This window comes from Saimiri boliviensis, chromosome 11 (assembly GCF_048565385.1).
Source record: "Saimiri boliviensis isolate mSaiBol1 chromosome 11, mSaiBol1.pri, whole genome shotgun sequence".
In the NCBI taxonomy this organism is placed as follows: domain Eukaryota; kingdom Metazoa; phylum Chordata; class Mammalia; order Primates; family Cebidae; genus Saimiri; species Saimiri boliviensis.
In genome coordinates, this window is record NC_133459.1 from 78043972 (window position 1) to 78061674 (window position 17703).

The window sequence follows — 17703 nt, forward strand, 5'->3', positions numbered from 1 at the left end:
TGACCTAGACTTCTACATCTGTTACTCTAAGACCATTGTTCTTTTTTGGGAAAATAATTCAGTAAGAATAAATGAACCAGTTTTTAACTATTTAATTTATTATTGATATTTTGTTTAATTACCATGTGACAAGCATTTAGCACTGTACTAAAAAAATTAACCTGTAATTTCTTTCTTTTTGTAGACATTCTGTAGCTCTTTATATCTTAAGATATGCTATATATTTTAATAGTCTCTGGGTGTATGTTAATAAAGAGACTATAGGACTGCTGACTTGTACCACCATATCTATATCTCTGACAGTAATAGAATTCTTGGTGGGGGGCACATGGCACTGAGAATAAACAATATGCTTTATTTAGATACTCTAATTTTGGGCATTTGACAACTCACAATAGAATCTAATTCTAATTTATCCGTCCTCTGATGAATATAATTGTCAAATGTATTTTAAATCCATTCTACATATTTCAGTTTTGAACTACTAAACACAATAGTCAAATCAATTATTTTTTAAAAAATACATATTTACTCAGTATCATGATCAGACTATTAAATTTAGCAATCAACAGCATGGTTGAAAAAAATCTACATTAAAACCCTTTGTTAGAATGCTTTACACTTTAGACAGAACAGAAGCTAATATAACCTGATGTACAATTACTCACAAAAACAATTCTTAAGATTTTTGCCCATGCAAGTGAGTATTGTCTAAACCATGTCTTCTTCGCAGCAGCTAGGCCCTACCATCACTGTGCTTGGGGGAGTTCACAAGTCTGTAGTAAACTATAGCTTCCCTGCCACTACTCTGGCTCTCTTCTCCTACTAAGCTGTGTTTCCTGGCAGTAATTAAAATCTTCTGCCACCTCCGTAGTTACTGCTTCTACTGGAGCTGCCATAGTCACCTTGGTTTCGTGGTTTGGCAAAGTATTGGCCTCCATCATCACAGGAGGCAGAGCTTCTGCCTCCAAAGTTTCTTCCCTTCATGGGTCCAAAATTTGAAAACTGGTTGTGATTAATTGCCAAAATCATTGTAGCTTCCACCACCTTCAAAATTGCTTCCATCATTACCAAATCCATTATGGCCACAGCCACTGCCACCAAAGCCACTGGAGTTTCCTCCAAAACCAAAGTTGTCATTTCCAGCAAAAACACCTCCACAGCTACCACCACTGCTTCAAGAACCACTTCGGCCTCTTTGGCTGGATGAAGCACTACCCATCTCTTGCTTGACAGGGTTTCCTAACTTCACAGCTGTGGCCATTCACAGTATGGTATTTCTGAATGACAATCTTATCCATGGAGTCATGGTCATCAAAGGTTACAAAGGCAAAGCCCCTTTTCTTGCCACTGCCTTGGTCAGTCACGATTTCAATCACTTCAATTTTCCCATACTGTTCAGAATAATCTCTTAGGTAATTTTCTTCCATGTCTTCTTTAATGCCACCAACAAATATCTTTTTCGCAGTTAAGTAGGCACCTGGTCTTTGCTAATCTTCTCTAAAGACAGCGCTCTTTGTTTCTACAACTTTTCCATTCACCTTGTGTGGCCTTGCATTGATTATTGCATCCACCTCCTCCACGGTGGCATATGTGACAAACCCAAAGGCCCTGGACCACTTGGTGTTTGGATCTCTCCTTACTGCAAAGTCCTTCAGCATTCCCCATTGCTCAAAATGGCATCTCAGGCTCTCAGTTGTTTCAAATCCCAATCATACAATGAAGAACTTTTACAGGTCTTTGGGCTCTTTAGGAGACTCTGACTAGACATGACAGTAGTAGAAGGAGAGACTATGCTTCCTCAGCAGGTAGACAGAAAGAAGTAAGCTAACGAATGTATCTCAAATCAGATTCTTCAACCATTTGTTATTAGAAGTTCTATGACTTGTTTCTGCAACTGAGAAACATTAGCTCTGATTTATGCAGGTGATAATTTTTAATTGCATAACAACATTCTGTCCACCAAAACTTCTCACAAGATCTCATGATCAGTTACTCCTCACAAACGTGTCTAATATGGTTAGAATTATCTGTGTCTATAACCCAGTAGAAGGTATTGAATGGGAGAATTTGGCTTAGGATTTATGATGTATTCTACAATCTTCAGAAAAGTTTGCAGTCATTGTCTACTTAATGAACACAATAGCCATATAATGTAGCTAAGTATTATTATCCCACAATTGAGTAAAATGAGAGGTTCAGTGCCTTGCCTTAGGCAACATAGTAGGTAACAAATTAGAGATTAAGATATGAAAATTTCTAACCTTCATGTTTTGTCTTTTTTTTCCATTTTCTAAAAAGGAACTACATTCTATTCTGGAAGAAGTTTAATTTCTGTAGAGGTTAAAATCACTCCTGAATATGAATTTTTAAACATATTTTAGGCGTTTGAATGATCTACTTTATGGAACCCATATTGCATTCACATGTAGTTTAAACCTTCCAATATTAACTGATACACATAATCCAAAATGAATAATTCATTCATTCAACAAAAGTTTTATAGATGCTTAATAATACCATAAAATAGCTGGTGCTAAAGCTAAAAAGAGTCAATAAGCCAAGATTCCTACCTTATATAATTTCTTTGTCATTAATACTTGATATTACAAAGAAGCATAAATACTAATAAAATATGTATATTTCACATATTTTGTTTAATATCACATATATGTTTAATATCCCAAAAATAATAATTAACACAATTACAAAATTTCAAGTAATCTTTAAAACCTATACAGCTCAATTAATATGCTAGGTTTATTCTGCTTTAGATATAAAGGAGCTTTCAAGTCCAGTTCACTATAGTTAATAAACCAATTTCAAATTGCAAAGACATCTGGTTCATCCATAGTTAACACAAGTTATATTAAGGAAAAATATTAAAATAGCCATTTACTTAATATAAACTTTAGTTCCAGGCAAGAAATTATTTCAACACACACAAAAAATCTTTAAATCAAAGGGTGTTTTATATGACCATATATAAACACTAAACTTGTGTTTCTTGAAATTTGATATTTTCTTTGTGTGGGAAGAATTAATTCACTTTGTCTCTTAGCTGAAAAAGAGTGAATGTCACAGGAGAAAAGGGTTGAATTATTATAATCCCTAAGAGAAGTTATTGCAGATGATATTGGATAACATACATTTCTAAAGGACCAATACCATTTAACAAGAGAGAGTGGAATAGCCTAATGAATTTTGAGGCCCTTTTTGCAATTAATGGCTTGAAGTGCTGTCTTCTGTTGTTTTTCTTATTGTTTACATTAACTTTGTTAAAATTATTTATTTGCTTTGTCTTTAAAGAGATTTTGACCACTAGAGCTTCCACTCTTCAATACATGCACAAAATCTTCCAATTTTAGGGAATCTGTTGAGAATGATAGCAGCAATTTTTTTAATGCAATGAAAATCTCACAAATATCAGGATTGTTCAACAGGGTAGGAGTCAGATTGCTTTCCCAAGTCTTTGTATTGGAAACTAAGAAACTCTACAATAAAATGTTTTAGTTCATTTTTAGTTCACAAATACATGGCTTCTCTTTTGTGACAATTACAGGAGAACTTTTTAAAAAATAAATATATACATATTTCTCTACTACATATTTTTTAAAGCTAGGCAATTTTCCAGACATTTTAAATGTATATTTCTTCTATTACAATATTTGTTATTTTACCCCTCTTAGGTCAGTAAGTACTACAGTCTTATTCTTGTATTACTGATAAGAAGATGAAGGCAGACAGGGCTCAGATGACATGTTTATTACAGAAGAGGAAATTAACGACAGTGCTGGGATCAAACTCAGAAGCTCCTGGCTCACTTACCAATAGTTTGCATATTTGTTCAAAATAAAGATATCACCCAGCAAACTGACTGTAAAAAACAGTGCCTCTTACCATGGCATCTAAATTTTCTCTTCAACTTAAAAATAAGAAAAAGCAATAATATCAATATACTTCTACTTGTTATTTTTCATAAAGTTCCTAAAAATGAGAAATAGTTTGGTACATTTGTGTATAATTCCTAACTATAAAATTTTTCAAGCAATAAGTGCCTCAAAAAGCTAACTTAAACATTACATGACATGTTGCTAAGAAAGCTTGGAGGGAATTTGAGATTTGGATTGGACTGGGGAAAGTTCTCTAACAGTCCATCTCGTTATAAACGTTTTATGTGGAGATTTTCTTTATGTATTCTTCCGTGGATGTGTGTGGACTTTTTTTTAGAAAAAAGAAATCTGGAATTTTATTTTTAAATAGAAGAGCAATCATGCATTTTTTTGGGAAAAAACTGGATGCCTAGAATGAATTAATTAAACTACCTGAAGATAACCATTTACTCCTTTTTATGGGCATAGTCAATTCTACTCACCTTAATTAAGCATACTGTTCATTCATAAGATAATAAAATGTAGATATTAGTACCTGAAACATTCCAGTGTTCACAAATTTTAGTTCCTGAAACTAAATTTGCCTGTAACTGAGCTGAATAGGACATAAATTATCTTACCCAATCAGAGAAAATTATAGATGAGTTTACAGGGATTATTTCAGCCCAATAATCTGGAGGAATTTATCCCCATTTCCACACACACACACAAAGAAAGGTTTTATATTGAGGGTTCTTCTCTTTCTTTAAATTGCAGCCTACTATGGAAGGAAAACCTCTATTTATAATGTGTCTTCAAAATTGGGACAATTTAAATCAAGTCATATGTACGAAAGAATGGATGTTGGCAAAGGGAACAAAGGAAGATTGGTGTGGGGAAGTGTGGGGCAGTCTGGGAAGGAAAGTAACAGAATTGGTAATATTATTCTTCAGTCTTGATTATGCCACCAATCACAATTTTGGTGTTTAAAGCTAAAAAGATGAGAACGATAAAAAAGCATGAAAAGAAAATAGTTAAAGGAGAAGGTGGGTGAAATGGACATTGAGGGAAGTGCTACAGCTTGATTTGCAAATTTTCAAGAGTAGATTTTCCCATGTCAGCTATCACCAACCATTCAGCTATATTAAGTACTCTAAATACACTGGATTCCTTAAAAAGTATTTGCTATAGAACAGAATTCAGCATGTGAACTGTAATCAAAGTTTTAGTTTGCAAAAGTATATCATTAACTCACCCTGTATGAGTCCCTAGAATATTGCTCTAATAAAGCCTCTGGTACACATGTACTTCTACTGTGTATGTGTGTGTACATGTGTATGTGTGAGATGCTATGTTCTCTAAATTGCTAATTTACTCCAAAGAAGATAGGAAAATATCCAGTATGTATAAATGTGAATTATATATTTTAGACTCTAGTGCCACCATAAATTTCACCCTTCTTTCCATATTAGTATTAAAATATTCATGTCTGCAATTTTCAAAGAATGTTGCTCACAGTAACATCCTGACTGTCTATCAGTGGGTCAGTATCCCACCCTGCCATAATGATAGCTTTCTGTAGACTGCTTTTGTGGCAATCAACATGGAAGAAAAATATGAAAGAAGTATTATTCATCAGATATCCATTGTAGCTACAGTGCTAGATTTGCTGTATAAAATATTCACAATGTTATTTTATATATTCAGAATAAAAGACAGGAACTTAAAATGTATATTTTGAGTGTATGTACCACATATAGATAATGTCTTCTAGTAGGAAAACTAGAGAAAATTTTACTATAAATTTTATTCTATAATATCAAACACTCAGCCAATTATTATTTATTCCATGGCCTAAAAGATACAAATATTTCTTTTATTTTAAAACTTTTTTTAACATTACCATTTTTACTGGTCTTTTTATTTTTCATATCACACAATTAAACCCATGTTCTGTCTTCTGGCAAGGTGAATAAAAATTAAATATTCATTTAAATAATCTCCATGCTTATGTTCAACAATTCACATCTAAAATATTATTAATGTGTTGAATTATTAAACATAAATCACAGGACAAAACTTTCAGCTTGTAAAAGTCACCAAGGTAAGTCATGGAATCTCAGTGTCATTTAGTTTTTTATTATATAAGTTGAATTTTTAAAAAGGCATGTAGAGTTTATTCACATAACTAAAAATAGTTACACAAGAGTAGATAATTATTTCATTATGGAAACGTGAAACAACACTCCATTGATTTACCACAATAAAAAACAATTTTCTAAGAGTACTACGAAGTATTTCATTTTCAGTTTTCTCTTCATAAGGCTTCATATATTCCTCTGTATTTAAATACTCAGGCATAAGACATATTTTCCTGTTGTGAAAATAGTGTGTGCACACATGTGTATTTATAAAGAATAATGTAAATGTGTTGAACACAACAAAAATAAAAGTTCACAATGAGGAATTTAAACATTAAAATTCATTCAAAAGAATTCAAGCATCAGGATGATAATATTAGACTTTCTAAATACTGATTTTCACTGTAATTTAAGCCCTGGATATATTCATCAAAAACGTGTTTGTAATGATTATAACTTTTTTGAGGAATTAAGAGATTCTCTGAATAATAAAAATCTACCCTAAGACCCATTTGTTAATCTATTCACTCATAGCTAAAGCCTGTACCCCAGCAAGCAAGCGTGATCTTTTCTGCAATGTCTAACACAAACTATGGCACTTTAATAAATGATTACATTTGAAAATGTAAATGCACTTTTCTCAAGGAAAGATCAAACAGAACTCTTGTTTAATTCATGTTATGAATATACTTTTCATTTCAAATACTCTTTCAAGATATTTTCCTGGTAAAATTCATATATCATATATCTATATAAACATATAGGGAATGAGTGTGAAAAACTCTGTTGGAGAAGTTTTACACTTTGCAAGTCCTTTAATGAGCGTCACAGAATGCCATCAGGAAGACTCATAAGCCTGTATGAAGTGAGACTCATTTTAATGAAAACCTCTCTCACACACCTCATTTGTAGAATTATACTAAGCAGCTTAAATTCTTCATCTGTCACTTAGAGGTTAGGCTTATTGAAATGCATCCTGGACCACAAAATGCCCTTTTTTCCTTTCTCTCTTTTTTAGTACTGCTGCGTTTTTGTTCTGAAGGCCACTGATCGGTTCTGACAAGAAAGTAAAGCTCTACAAACAATCTTGTGAAGGACCGATTGTTAGTGTCATCAGATGTCTTGGTGTACTCCTAACTGAATGAAATTGTGAAATGATAGATGTTCTGAGGGAGAATTCTTTCAGGCATGTAAGAGTCCCTTCTGAACTATATTAATACCTTATTTCAAAGTTTAAAATTTATCTCCTTATTTAGATGACCAATAGCTTGTCTCTGGCTTGACTATTGTTGATTAATTGGTCTAGAAGAACCAGTAGTAAAGCTTCTGTATTTTTCTAAAGGTAAATTTACCAGAACAAACTACTCAAAGTCAGTAGAAAATACAATAAGCTGTAAAGTATGCTCTGGCTGAGAAAAGGGAAAACAAAACTTTTGTAGATCAAAATGTGAAAAATACAATGGCTTATTTATAACTTGTCCGTGTATTCCCACAACTCGTTTTGTTTCTGTTTTCCACAACTTCAGGAATATTTTGAAACTCTCCCACCAAACCAATCACTTTCTCACACCTCAGTTGTGATCCAGACTTAAAACAACTTTTTAAATTTTGTTTTAAAGTATCAAGAATTTCCATAGAAATTACTGAAATATTGAATATTGGTTGTGGATGCTCAGTTATATCTTTGTTGAAGTATTTGAGGATATTATAATTTATTATTTTTATAAACTAGATTTTTTTTTGCTATAAGTTCTATACTTGTTTTTAAAATGACTAGAGTCCTCATTGGCATACATAGTATTTTGAGCTTTAAAAACTAAATGTTTACACAAATACAGATTAATGTTAATAATGTGCTGTGGTGATCCTTGCTGTAATTATTTATGAGGTGATCTAAAAATATATTTTTTAATTATTTTCATAAATTTGCCATCTACTAAGGTCTATTTTTTAATCTTTCTATTCACTTTTCCCACATTTAACACCTAATGCAGACCATTCTAAACATTTGAACTTTGAAAAATCTTCTGAACTACATTAATGCCTTAGTAAATTTTCTTTCTGCAGGAATATGAATTCAAAATATAAATTCCAAGTTATCTAGCATGAGCATATCTAATCATTGACAAAGTCATCTTTATCTTTCCATGGAAAAAAAATAGATAGCTTCCTTTGATTGTATCATTATGCAGGGATGTCATCGAAAGATGATGGAAAACGTTTTAAGAAATAACCTCAGAATCATTCTTTTCCTCTCATCTCACAAAAAAGTTTTCCTTCCCTATCATATTAGGAATTCTGAAAATCCCTTTGTGTTAAGATTGGCGGTGCAGCATCACCACATTTCTGAGCACTTTCGGCACGTCCTGGGTTCCTGTTACGCAGTTTAATACCACTTAGTGTAAATTTAATACATCATGTTATTTGGGTGTAACTAGAATGACAAATATGAAGAGAAATAAAAAAGAAATGTGTTGCATATCAAAACATTTAAATAGTGTATATACTTTTAGAAATTCAAAATTTACCTATTTCAAAAAAGAATTTTTCAACATGCATAAAACACAAACTACAAGATTTCTAATTTTAAGACTCTAATAATTATTGATAGAAATTGTAAACCCAGCATAAAACTTACAGAGTTTACATAATCTATTTAAATATCCTACTACTACTAGGTGCATGTGTTGTCATGAGTTATATATTTATTAATCTTTCATTAAAACCTAGTTAATATGTGTTCTTGACATCTTTCAGACCTTAAAAATTATGATTGCCACATTATTATATTAAAATAGACACAAATTTTGGTTTGGGCCAGTAAATTAAGTCATATAGAGTTTTTTTTAAATTTTAATAAATTATATTTTAAATAAAGTTAAATGGAAAAATTCTAAAATTGAATACAATAAAACTTTGTAAAAATATTTTATAACATCTACATATAAATATGTATAAAATTTTGAAGTATTTATATTGTTAGTTTCAGTTTACATGTTGAAAGTGTCTTGACTATTAACAAAATTGACATAGTAGCTGTTTTTACTGACTGATGAAGAGATTGCTTCACTCATTTATTCATTTATTTAGCCAACATATATTTAGAACCCCCTACTAGGGAATAGGGATTTGACAGTAACCTTTCCCTGGGTTATCTACTGCTAGAGCACCTCTACATTCATCAAAATGTCTCCCATCATTATTTCTGAAAATCACTGAAAGATAGCTTACAAGCAACTCATTTTTGGAACCAATAGCCATAATCTTCCATTCTTGAACTTGCCCTTTTGGTAATACATTGCAGGGGCATCAGTTCTTTTGTGGTCATGTAACTATAATGAAATATTAAAGATAAAAAAACAACAACTTGAGTATCAGGATCATCTGTACATAAAATAACAAGGTGCTCTTTAAAATATATTCTTTAAAATGTATCCAGAATCCACTCACTTCTCACTACTTCCACTGCTCCCATTATAGGTCTGTCATCATTATCTCTTGTCCCTAAATTACCATAAAAGCTCTCTAGCTGGCCTTCCTCTTTTGATTCTTTCTCACTCTCTTCATTTTCAAAGGGCTACCAGAGAGCATCATTCTTCTGCTCAATACACTAAAGGAACTTCCATTTTATTCAGAGTTAAAGCCAAATTCTTATAATGGCCTAGACCTGGTTCTTCATGACTTCTCTAGCTTCCTCTTCTATTTTCATCATCCTTGCTCACTCCATTCCAGAGGGATTGGCATCCTTTCTATTCCTCAAAAATCCTTAGTACACTCTGGCCCTAAAACATAGGCACTGCTCTTCTATCTTCCTGTGTTGGGAAAAGCTGCAAAGGAGAAAGTACTTACAGAATGCCTACATAAATTGGTTATGAGTAACATATAAACAAGGATCAACAAACCACAGAAGGCCGCAGGAGGCCTCTGAGGAGGAAGGCCTCTTCATGCCTCACGTTCCGGTGCAGGGTGACTTTGGCTCTGTTACCAGAAACATTGTGCCCAAGGATGTAAAACCCCTTCATAGCACTATGATGTAGCCAGACTTGCAGGCTCCCTATAAGGCCCACGTTCCATCAGCCATGCATAGATAATAGGCTAAAGATAACCACATGTTCTTGTTTTGTGAAACTCTCAAACCACCGCTCTTATCAATCCTTAGGATGATACACCAGTTCCGGCTCACAAATTCATTTCCGGCTCACTGATTCACTTCCAGCTCACTGATTCACTCCACCATCACTCCACCCCTACCCTGTAGATCAAAGTGACTGTAACCAGTAAATCCTGTGGATGATCAGAGCTTGGGGCCTTCACTGTTTCCTCCAGAGTAATGAAGCGAGGGCCCCCTGGTCCCACTTTTTCTCTTAATCTGTCTTTTTCTCATTCCTTTGTCACCACCGAACACAGGGTACCCACAGTTGATGTAGGGCTGGCTCCCTACATTCTGGTGCCCAATGTGGGGTTCATGGATTCATACATTCTGGTGCACCAACATCTGGGACTCATGGATTCCCTACATTCCTGCAATTCTTTTCAGCCAAACCACTTCTTGAATAACCCTTGTTCCTCCTTCAGGTCTTTGCGAAAGCAGCATTTATTTGATAAATGGAATATTTAAAATGGCAACCCTTCTCTAGTCATCGGAAGGATACGTCACCCTCTAACATGGTAAATAACCTATCTATCTGTTTTGTTGATGGCTAAGTGCTTATCTCATCCACTAGAATTGGGTTCCCATATTCCCATTTCACTTTCTACTTTATTTGCCATATTAATTATTATATGATGATAATTACTTGTTGAAATTCAGCCTGATTAATAAACTGCAAGGGTGGAATCGTGGATTCTTTTGAAATTCATGCAAATAGTGAGGACCCATTAAAGTGTTATATGTGCTTATTGTTAAATTCATTCATTCATCATTAAATGAATTCATTGTTAAATGAATGTTGAATATAATTTCAGATTTAGCATGATGCATTAAAAAATTTAGTATGATACATTTAAGCCTTTAAGCAAGACTGAAAGATGGAAAATACTTTTCAGTAAATAAACACTTAGAGATTTAGATCTTGATTAACCTTTTTTCCATGTGCCTAGAATGGGCGCGTTCTTATCTATTTATATATGTATGTATGTGCGTGTGTGTGTGTGTGTGTGTGTGTGTATGGATGTATGCGTATATATGTATGTATATATTAGAACACAATAGACATCTTTTATTTAAGGATGAATCCCACATGTTTAGCATTTAATGGTCCTGAACAAAAAAGTGGGAAACACTACAATTTGCCAGAAAGTCAAGGCTATCAGTTTCCAGGATCTGCCATGTACAAGTTATTTCTTAATCCCTGCTGAGGATTGCGAGAAGCAATAACACCACCACCTATGAATACACCAAATTCAAGGCTCTATTTGTTCCAGTTGTCATATTCCAAAACAGGCTCATATATATTGCAAAGATGTCCAAATGAGACCCCTGTTTGTTTAAATTTTTTAATATTTAAAAGGAATTACAGTAAAGATTATTTACTCAGAGGAATCATGTATGCATGTATGTGTCATCTTTTCTTCAAGTTTAATCACCAAATGCTTTGAGAGCTGGGAAGTCTGAGTAATACTCGTATCTGTTCTTTTTATCATATCAAAACCTGAGCTTGATAAAGATCACATCAGCAGATGATAACAGCAGAGTGTGGCAGGGCTGAGAACTCAATATTCATTTCTCAGGCTAATAAAGAGTAAGTAAGTGTCATTCTGAAACTAATTAAGGAAAGTCAGATACTTTTTTAAACCTTATCTAATAGCTACTGCCCAAAACAAAACAGTGTCATGGAAAATGGTGGGTGGCAACAATATAAAAATGGACTTGAGGATGAGGAATGTAAAAACAGCACCCCTAAATAAAATATAAAGCTGAGAGGCGAGAAGACAGAAAAGCCCTGACCATTCTCACCTAAGGCAGAAGGGGGCAGAAGGGTGTTTACAATCTATGCTTCAGCCAAGGATAGTAAGTGGAAGAAAGTAGGGAAAAGATGACTTAAAAGAGGGGCATCAATTACAATCTAAGAAAAGAAACCAGGAGTGCAGATGAAATATCCTTATACCTTACATACCCAGCAGAAGTCCCTGCTGGCTGTGACCTGAAACCTGCATAGCTAATCAACAAGCCAGCCCAAGCTGAAGGGCTTTTGCAGGGAATGAGGGAGGCAGGGAGGCAGGTACAGGTAAAAGGAAAAGAGAGACTCCAGGCAATGCAATCATCAGCAATAAGGTGAGTGTGCGATATGCCTTTTCACATTTGTATTAGGTGTGTTCTACAGGTATGATGGGAATAAATTTAAATACTTTCTTGATTCTAGAAGCTTTTGATCCTAGAATTTTAACTACATGAGCAAGGGTTAGGCTTCATGGGATAATTTTGTATAGCAAAAATATATTTCAAATGACAAAAAAAATCATGTTTAAAATTATTTTAAGATAAATTACCTTTGAATGTCAGCTTCCTTTCCAGTACTTTGAGGTCTATAAGACATATCCAGAGGATTTATTTTGTGGAAAATGAAGACTACTTAAACCAAATAGAAATGGAGGGCCTATAGCTTTTCTTTTTGATTTTATTATAACATGGTCCTTCCAATAAGTAAGGAAGTTTCACATTTTCTTTAGACATCATTAGGTGCCAACCTCTTGATAGACAACTTTGATGCTATGTGAATTCTGTTATTTTTCCAGTACTGAATATTTAAAATTGCCGGCAGTTTTCTTGGGCCTACCACTCCATTAGAATTATTAACTCCATTCATATTAATTTTGTTTTAAATATTACAGGGGGATGCGCTTCTGCACATTGAAGTCCACATTCTATTTTACTATATTCGGTTTTCAAAAATTTTTCTTAGAGGCACAATTATCATCCCTTTCCATCTCGTAAGTGCCATGTCTCATCTTTCTCCAGGCCCCAGCTAACTGTGCCGTCTCTTATTCTTTCTGGACTTATTTGAGTTCTTGTAATATCTGGAAATTAGAAAAATGTTTACTTCCAAGCCTGTAGTGGTTGCTGTCTTGTGTCACTGTCATTGGTGGTCGGCCTGATTATATTTAAATCATAAAATTAATAATGACTCTGTAATCTGCAACCACTAAAAGCACTTAGTTTAGCCCATTCCTCCAGTTGGATGGTACTTCTATAATTAATTGTGTCACAAATAGATGCCACTAGTCACAAAGGGAACACAATTGAGGTATCCTGTTAGCAGTAATAAGAGATGTAATTATAAAGCATTCTATTATAAAGACACATGCACATGTATGTTTATTGTGGCACTGTTTACAATAGCAAAGACTTGGAACCAACCCAAATGGGTTGAATAGACTAAATAAGGAAAAAGTAGACTGAATAAGGAAAATGTGGCACATACACACCATGGAATACTACGCAGCCATAAAAAAAAGGATGAGTTCATGTCCTTTGCAGGGACATGGATGAAGGTGGAAACGATATCATTCTCATAAAACTGACACAAGAACAGAAAACCAAACAGTGCATGTTCTCACTCATAAGTGGGTGTTGAACAATAAGAATACATGGAGACAGGGAGAAGAACATCACATATTGGGGCTTGGGGCCTGTCGAGAAGTGGAGGGGATGTAGAGGAGGGATAGCAGAGGGTGGTGGCTTTGGGGAGGGAGAACATTAGGAGAAATACCTAATGTAGATGACTTGGGGATGGATGCAGCAAACCACCAAGGTGCATGTGTACCTATGTAACAAACCTGCACGTTCTGCACATGTATCCCAGAACTTAAAGTATGTATGTGTATATATATATATATATAAATTCTAAAGAAAATAACATAGGAGTCAAGTAGTAAATAAACATAGGCTCTGAATCAGACAAACTTTGCTTCAAATTGTTTTATCTAACTGTGTCATTTATAATCTAAAATGTATAATATAATCTTTAGTTTTCTTATCTGTAAGTTAAACCCAGTTTGCAGAAGTTTTACATTGTAAGTATTGTTTAAAATGATGACTGCAAGGTTATTTTGCATCAGGTTAGAGTCATGGCAGTGAATGAAGTTGGGCAAGGAAAGCAAAAGCAAAGTTAGGAAGGGAACTTAGGTGAGAACAAATATTTCTGATTTCCAGCTATACAGGTTCTACACATGGGCAACAGTTGATCACAATAGCTAACCACTACTAGTCCCTAAGGGGAGCTTAAATCCTTGTGATTTAATAAACAAGAGAAAATTGTGAACTAATGGACGTTTCTTAAATAGAAGTTTAGACTATTCAATTATGCTTGACCCTATAAACATATCTCAAAAGTACAACTTAGCAGATATGACAGGTTCATGATTTGATTTTCCATAAGATTTCTTATTATATATGGCAAAACGCTTTTCTGAATTAAACAAATTCATAATAAATTTTAAAAATTTTCTACAGCCATAGAGAGAATTTGAAGTTATGGTAAAAACAATTTCTTAGCTAAAGCTATTATAATTTTAAAGTAATTAAGAGCTTCCTTTAGTGCACAAAATCTCCTTTAAACAAGACCAAAAAAAATCTTCCTTATTTTAATAGCCATTATTCTCCTCTATTGCCCATAATAATTCATCATTTTGGCATTTGATAGAGCCTAGAAGTCAAGGTCCCATCAGAGCTCATCTGCTTTAAGACTACATATCCTTCCTCCAGCCTCCAGCTGTTTGACACAAAATGAGAAGTTCAATAAAAAACAATCTAAAAAAAAAAATCTATGCATCTTCTGCCAAGTTTCCACATTATAGCTCAATAACCTACTGTCAAGAAAATGTCAAACAATAAATAGATATCTTTTTCAGAGGTGGGAATTGTCAAGGGTCCTTTTATTCTCCCCCTTTATTATAATAAGACTTGCGTAGATTTTTCTCTATACATAAAAGAAGAGAATTTATACTATCTCTGGGAAGTTTCAGAGAATTATTATGTAACCATGAAATGAGTCAATAAAAAGCACATAGCCATACTTAACTACATAAGTGTCAGCATTATATTGAATATGATCATACATTTTATCAAGATTTTTCTGAAATTTTTTGTAGCCACAGGGAAATAACATTAACATTGCTGAGTGTGTTGAATAGATGAGGAAAACTTAACACTTGCTAGTAAAACAGGGCACCTTGATTTTATTAAATTTACTGTACTTAAAATTCCCACAAAGATCTCATTTTAAATTCTCACTGAGTATTCTGCATGGTTAATATTAAATGACCACACATTCAAGTGAATACTAACATTATTTTCTCTTATTACAATTATATTCTTTTTCCAAAATAAATTATATAAACTTATGTTCCCCAATAAAAATTATAGTGGAAATGTGACTGTGGTAAGTAATATCCCGTGTATCCTAAATTGCCTGTGATGCCACATTCTCCAGATTCTCTGGAAATTAAAAATAAGTACACTTTCCCATGTACACACTGATTTTGAGCCCAAGATAACAATCACTTATTCATTTATATTTCTTTCATATCCAGTGACCTTGATTTCAGAATGGATCTCTCATTTACGGATTTTCAGTGCATGCCCCCAATTGAAAGAATAAATTTTGGGGTTATAATCAAGAGCAGAAGTTAAACAACGTTTCCTACTTGGAGAGAGTAAAATCAGGACAGAGACTCTGAAACATTACTTTCTTTTTCTTTCTTTCTTCTTTTGCTTTTTATTGAAGTACAAACATCCTAAAGGTAAAAACCCCATGAATCATAAAACAAGCAAACTTAGAAAACTATCAGCAAGCTCCAGAAATACGGTCTTGGTGAGGTGGCTTGTGCCCCATATTCCCAGCGTTCTGGGAGGCCGAGGTTGGTAGACCACTTGAGGCCAGGAATTCAACATGGCCTCATGACTGGCCAACATGGGGAAACCCCCTCTCTACTGAAAATACAAAAATCACCCCGGTGCCTGTAATCCCAGCTACTCAGGGGGTTGAGGCATGAGAATTGCTGGAATTTGGAAAGTGGAGTTTGCAGTGAGCTGAGATGGTGCCACTGCATTCCAGCCTGGGTGAAAGAGCCAGACTCTGTCGCAAAAAATAAGGAAAAAGAAAATACTGCACTGCCCCGTCATTAATTATAACGATATTGAATACTTATGAACGGTATGATATTCATGGTATTCTATGGTGCTCTATGGTGCGTTTTTTGCCATGGTTTGAATGTGTCGCCCAAATTTCATGTGTTGGAAACAATGTAAATTAATATGTTAATTTGAGGTGAGGGCTATGAGGAAGTAATTAGGATTAAATAAAATAATCAGGGCGCGGCCCTTCCATAACAGGCTGGTGGCTTTGTAAGATAAGCCTGAGTTGACACTCAAGGTCTTGCCCTCCAGATTCTGCCATGTTATGATGCAGTGAGAAAGCCCTCACCAGAAGTGGAGCATAGGCCAGCACCATGTCCTAACTTCCCTGCCTCTTCTTTCTCCTTTAAATAAATTACCCGGTCTGCAGTATTGTTATAGCAACAGAAATGGACTAAGACAGTGTTCTTTTGAGTATGGCTTCTCTCACTCAATATTATGTTTTTGAGATTAAGCCATGTTACTCACATAAAGCTATAGTTAATAGTTACTGATATTGAGTTTTCTATTATATGTATTTCCCATAATTTCTTCACCTTATTGTTGATGGCCATTTGGATAATTTCCAATTAGGTGCTATTAGAAATACTTCCATGAAATATTTCATTTAAGTCTTTTGATCTACATATATTTCTATTGTACAAGTACTAAGGAATAAGATTCTTAGACTATATGCTCACTGTTACTAATCAGTGTGTCAAACTGGTTGTACTTATTTACACTGAACAACTGCAGATTATGAGAATTTTCATTGTTCCTCATACACTCAAATTAATAGTGTCTGTTTTTATAACATTAGACACTCCTGTAGTATAAAGGGATATCTTCTGGTTTTAATTTTCACTTCTTTCTTGACTAGTGATGATGATTACATTTTTATATGGCTAAAAATAGCTAATTAGATAGACTTTCTCATTGGTTTCTGTCTTTCATTGATTTGTAAAAGTGTTTATGTATTCTAGACATAAACCCTTGCACTGAAATGTCCTCACCCATTAGCTTATGTTTTCACATTATGGGGTCAATTGTTAAATAAAAACTTTTGCTTTTACTGTAATTCAATGTATTCCAATTTTTCTCAATGATGAGTGTTGTTTTTTTGTGTGTGTTCTGTTTAAGGACCTTCAAGGTCATGAACTTTTTCCGGCCATATTTTCATTTATAAGCTGTATTGTTTTACCTTTCATATTACATCAAAAAAACCTCATAATTTATTTTTCTATACAGTAGAGGGTAGTGAATAAATCAATTTGTTGAAAAGTTTAAATGGTAAATGAATATTTAATTGTAATAAAATATCTTTCTTCATATCTAGTAATGTCCTTTGCATTGAAATCTGCTTTGACTGATATTAATATAATTACATCAGATTTATTTTTTCTGTTATTTTTATGGCGTATCTTTCTTTTTGCTCATTATATAAAATTTCATATGTCCGTATAATAAATTAATTCAAAGTTTTCTAATTATTTCTTATTCTTTTCATTTTTCTCTTTTTATCTTCTTCTTTAAATAGCTGTTTCATAGTTTGTCCTAGCAATTCTTTTTTACATTA

At 33.7% G+C, this 17703-nt stretch overlaps 1 pseudogene; it reads right to left on the bottom strand.

Annotated features, from left to right (window-relative positions):
• Positions 1-849: 849 nt before the first annotated feature.
• LOC101044123 (heterogeneous nuclear ribonucleoprotein A1-like) lies at positions 850-1430 on the bottom strand (annotated as a pseudogene).
• Positions 1431-17703: the final 16273 nt, after the last annotated feature.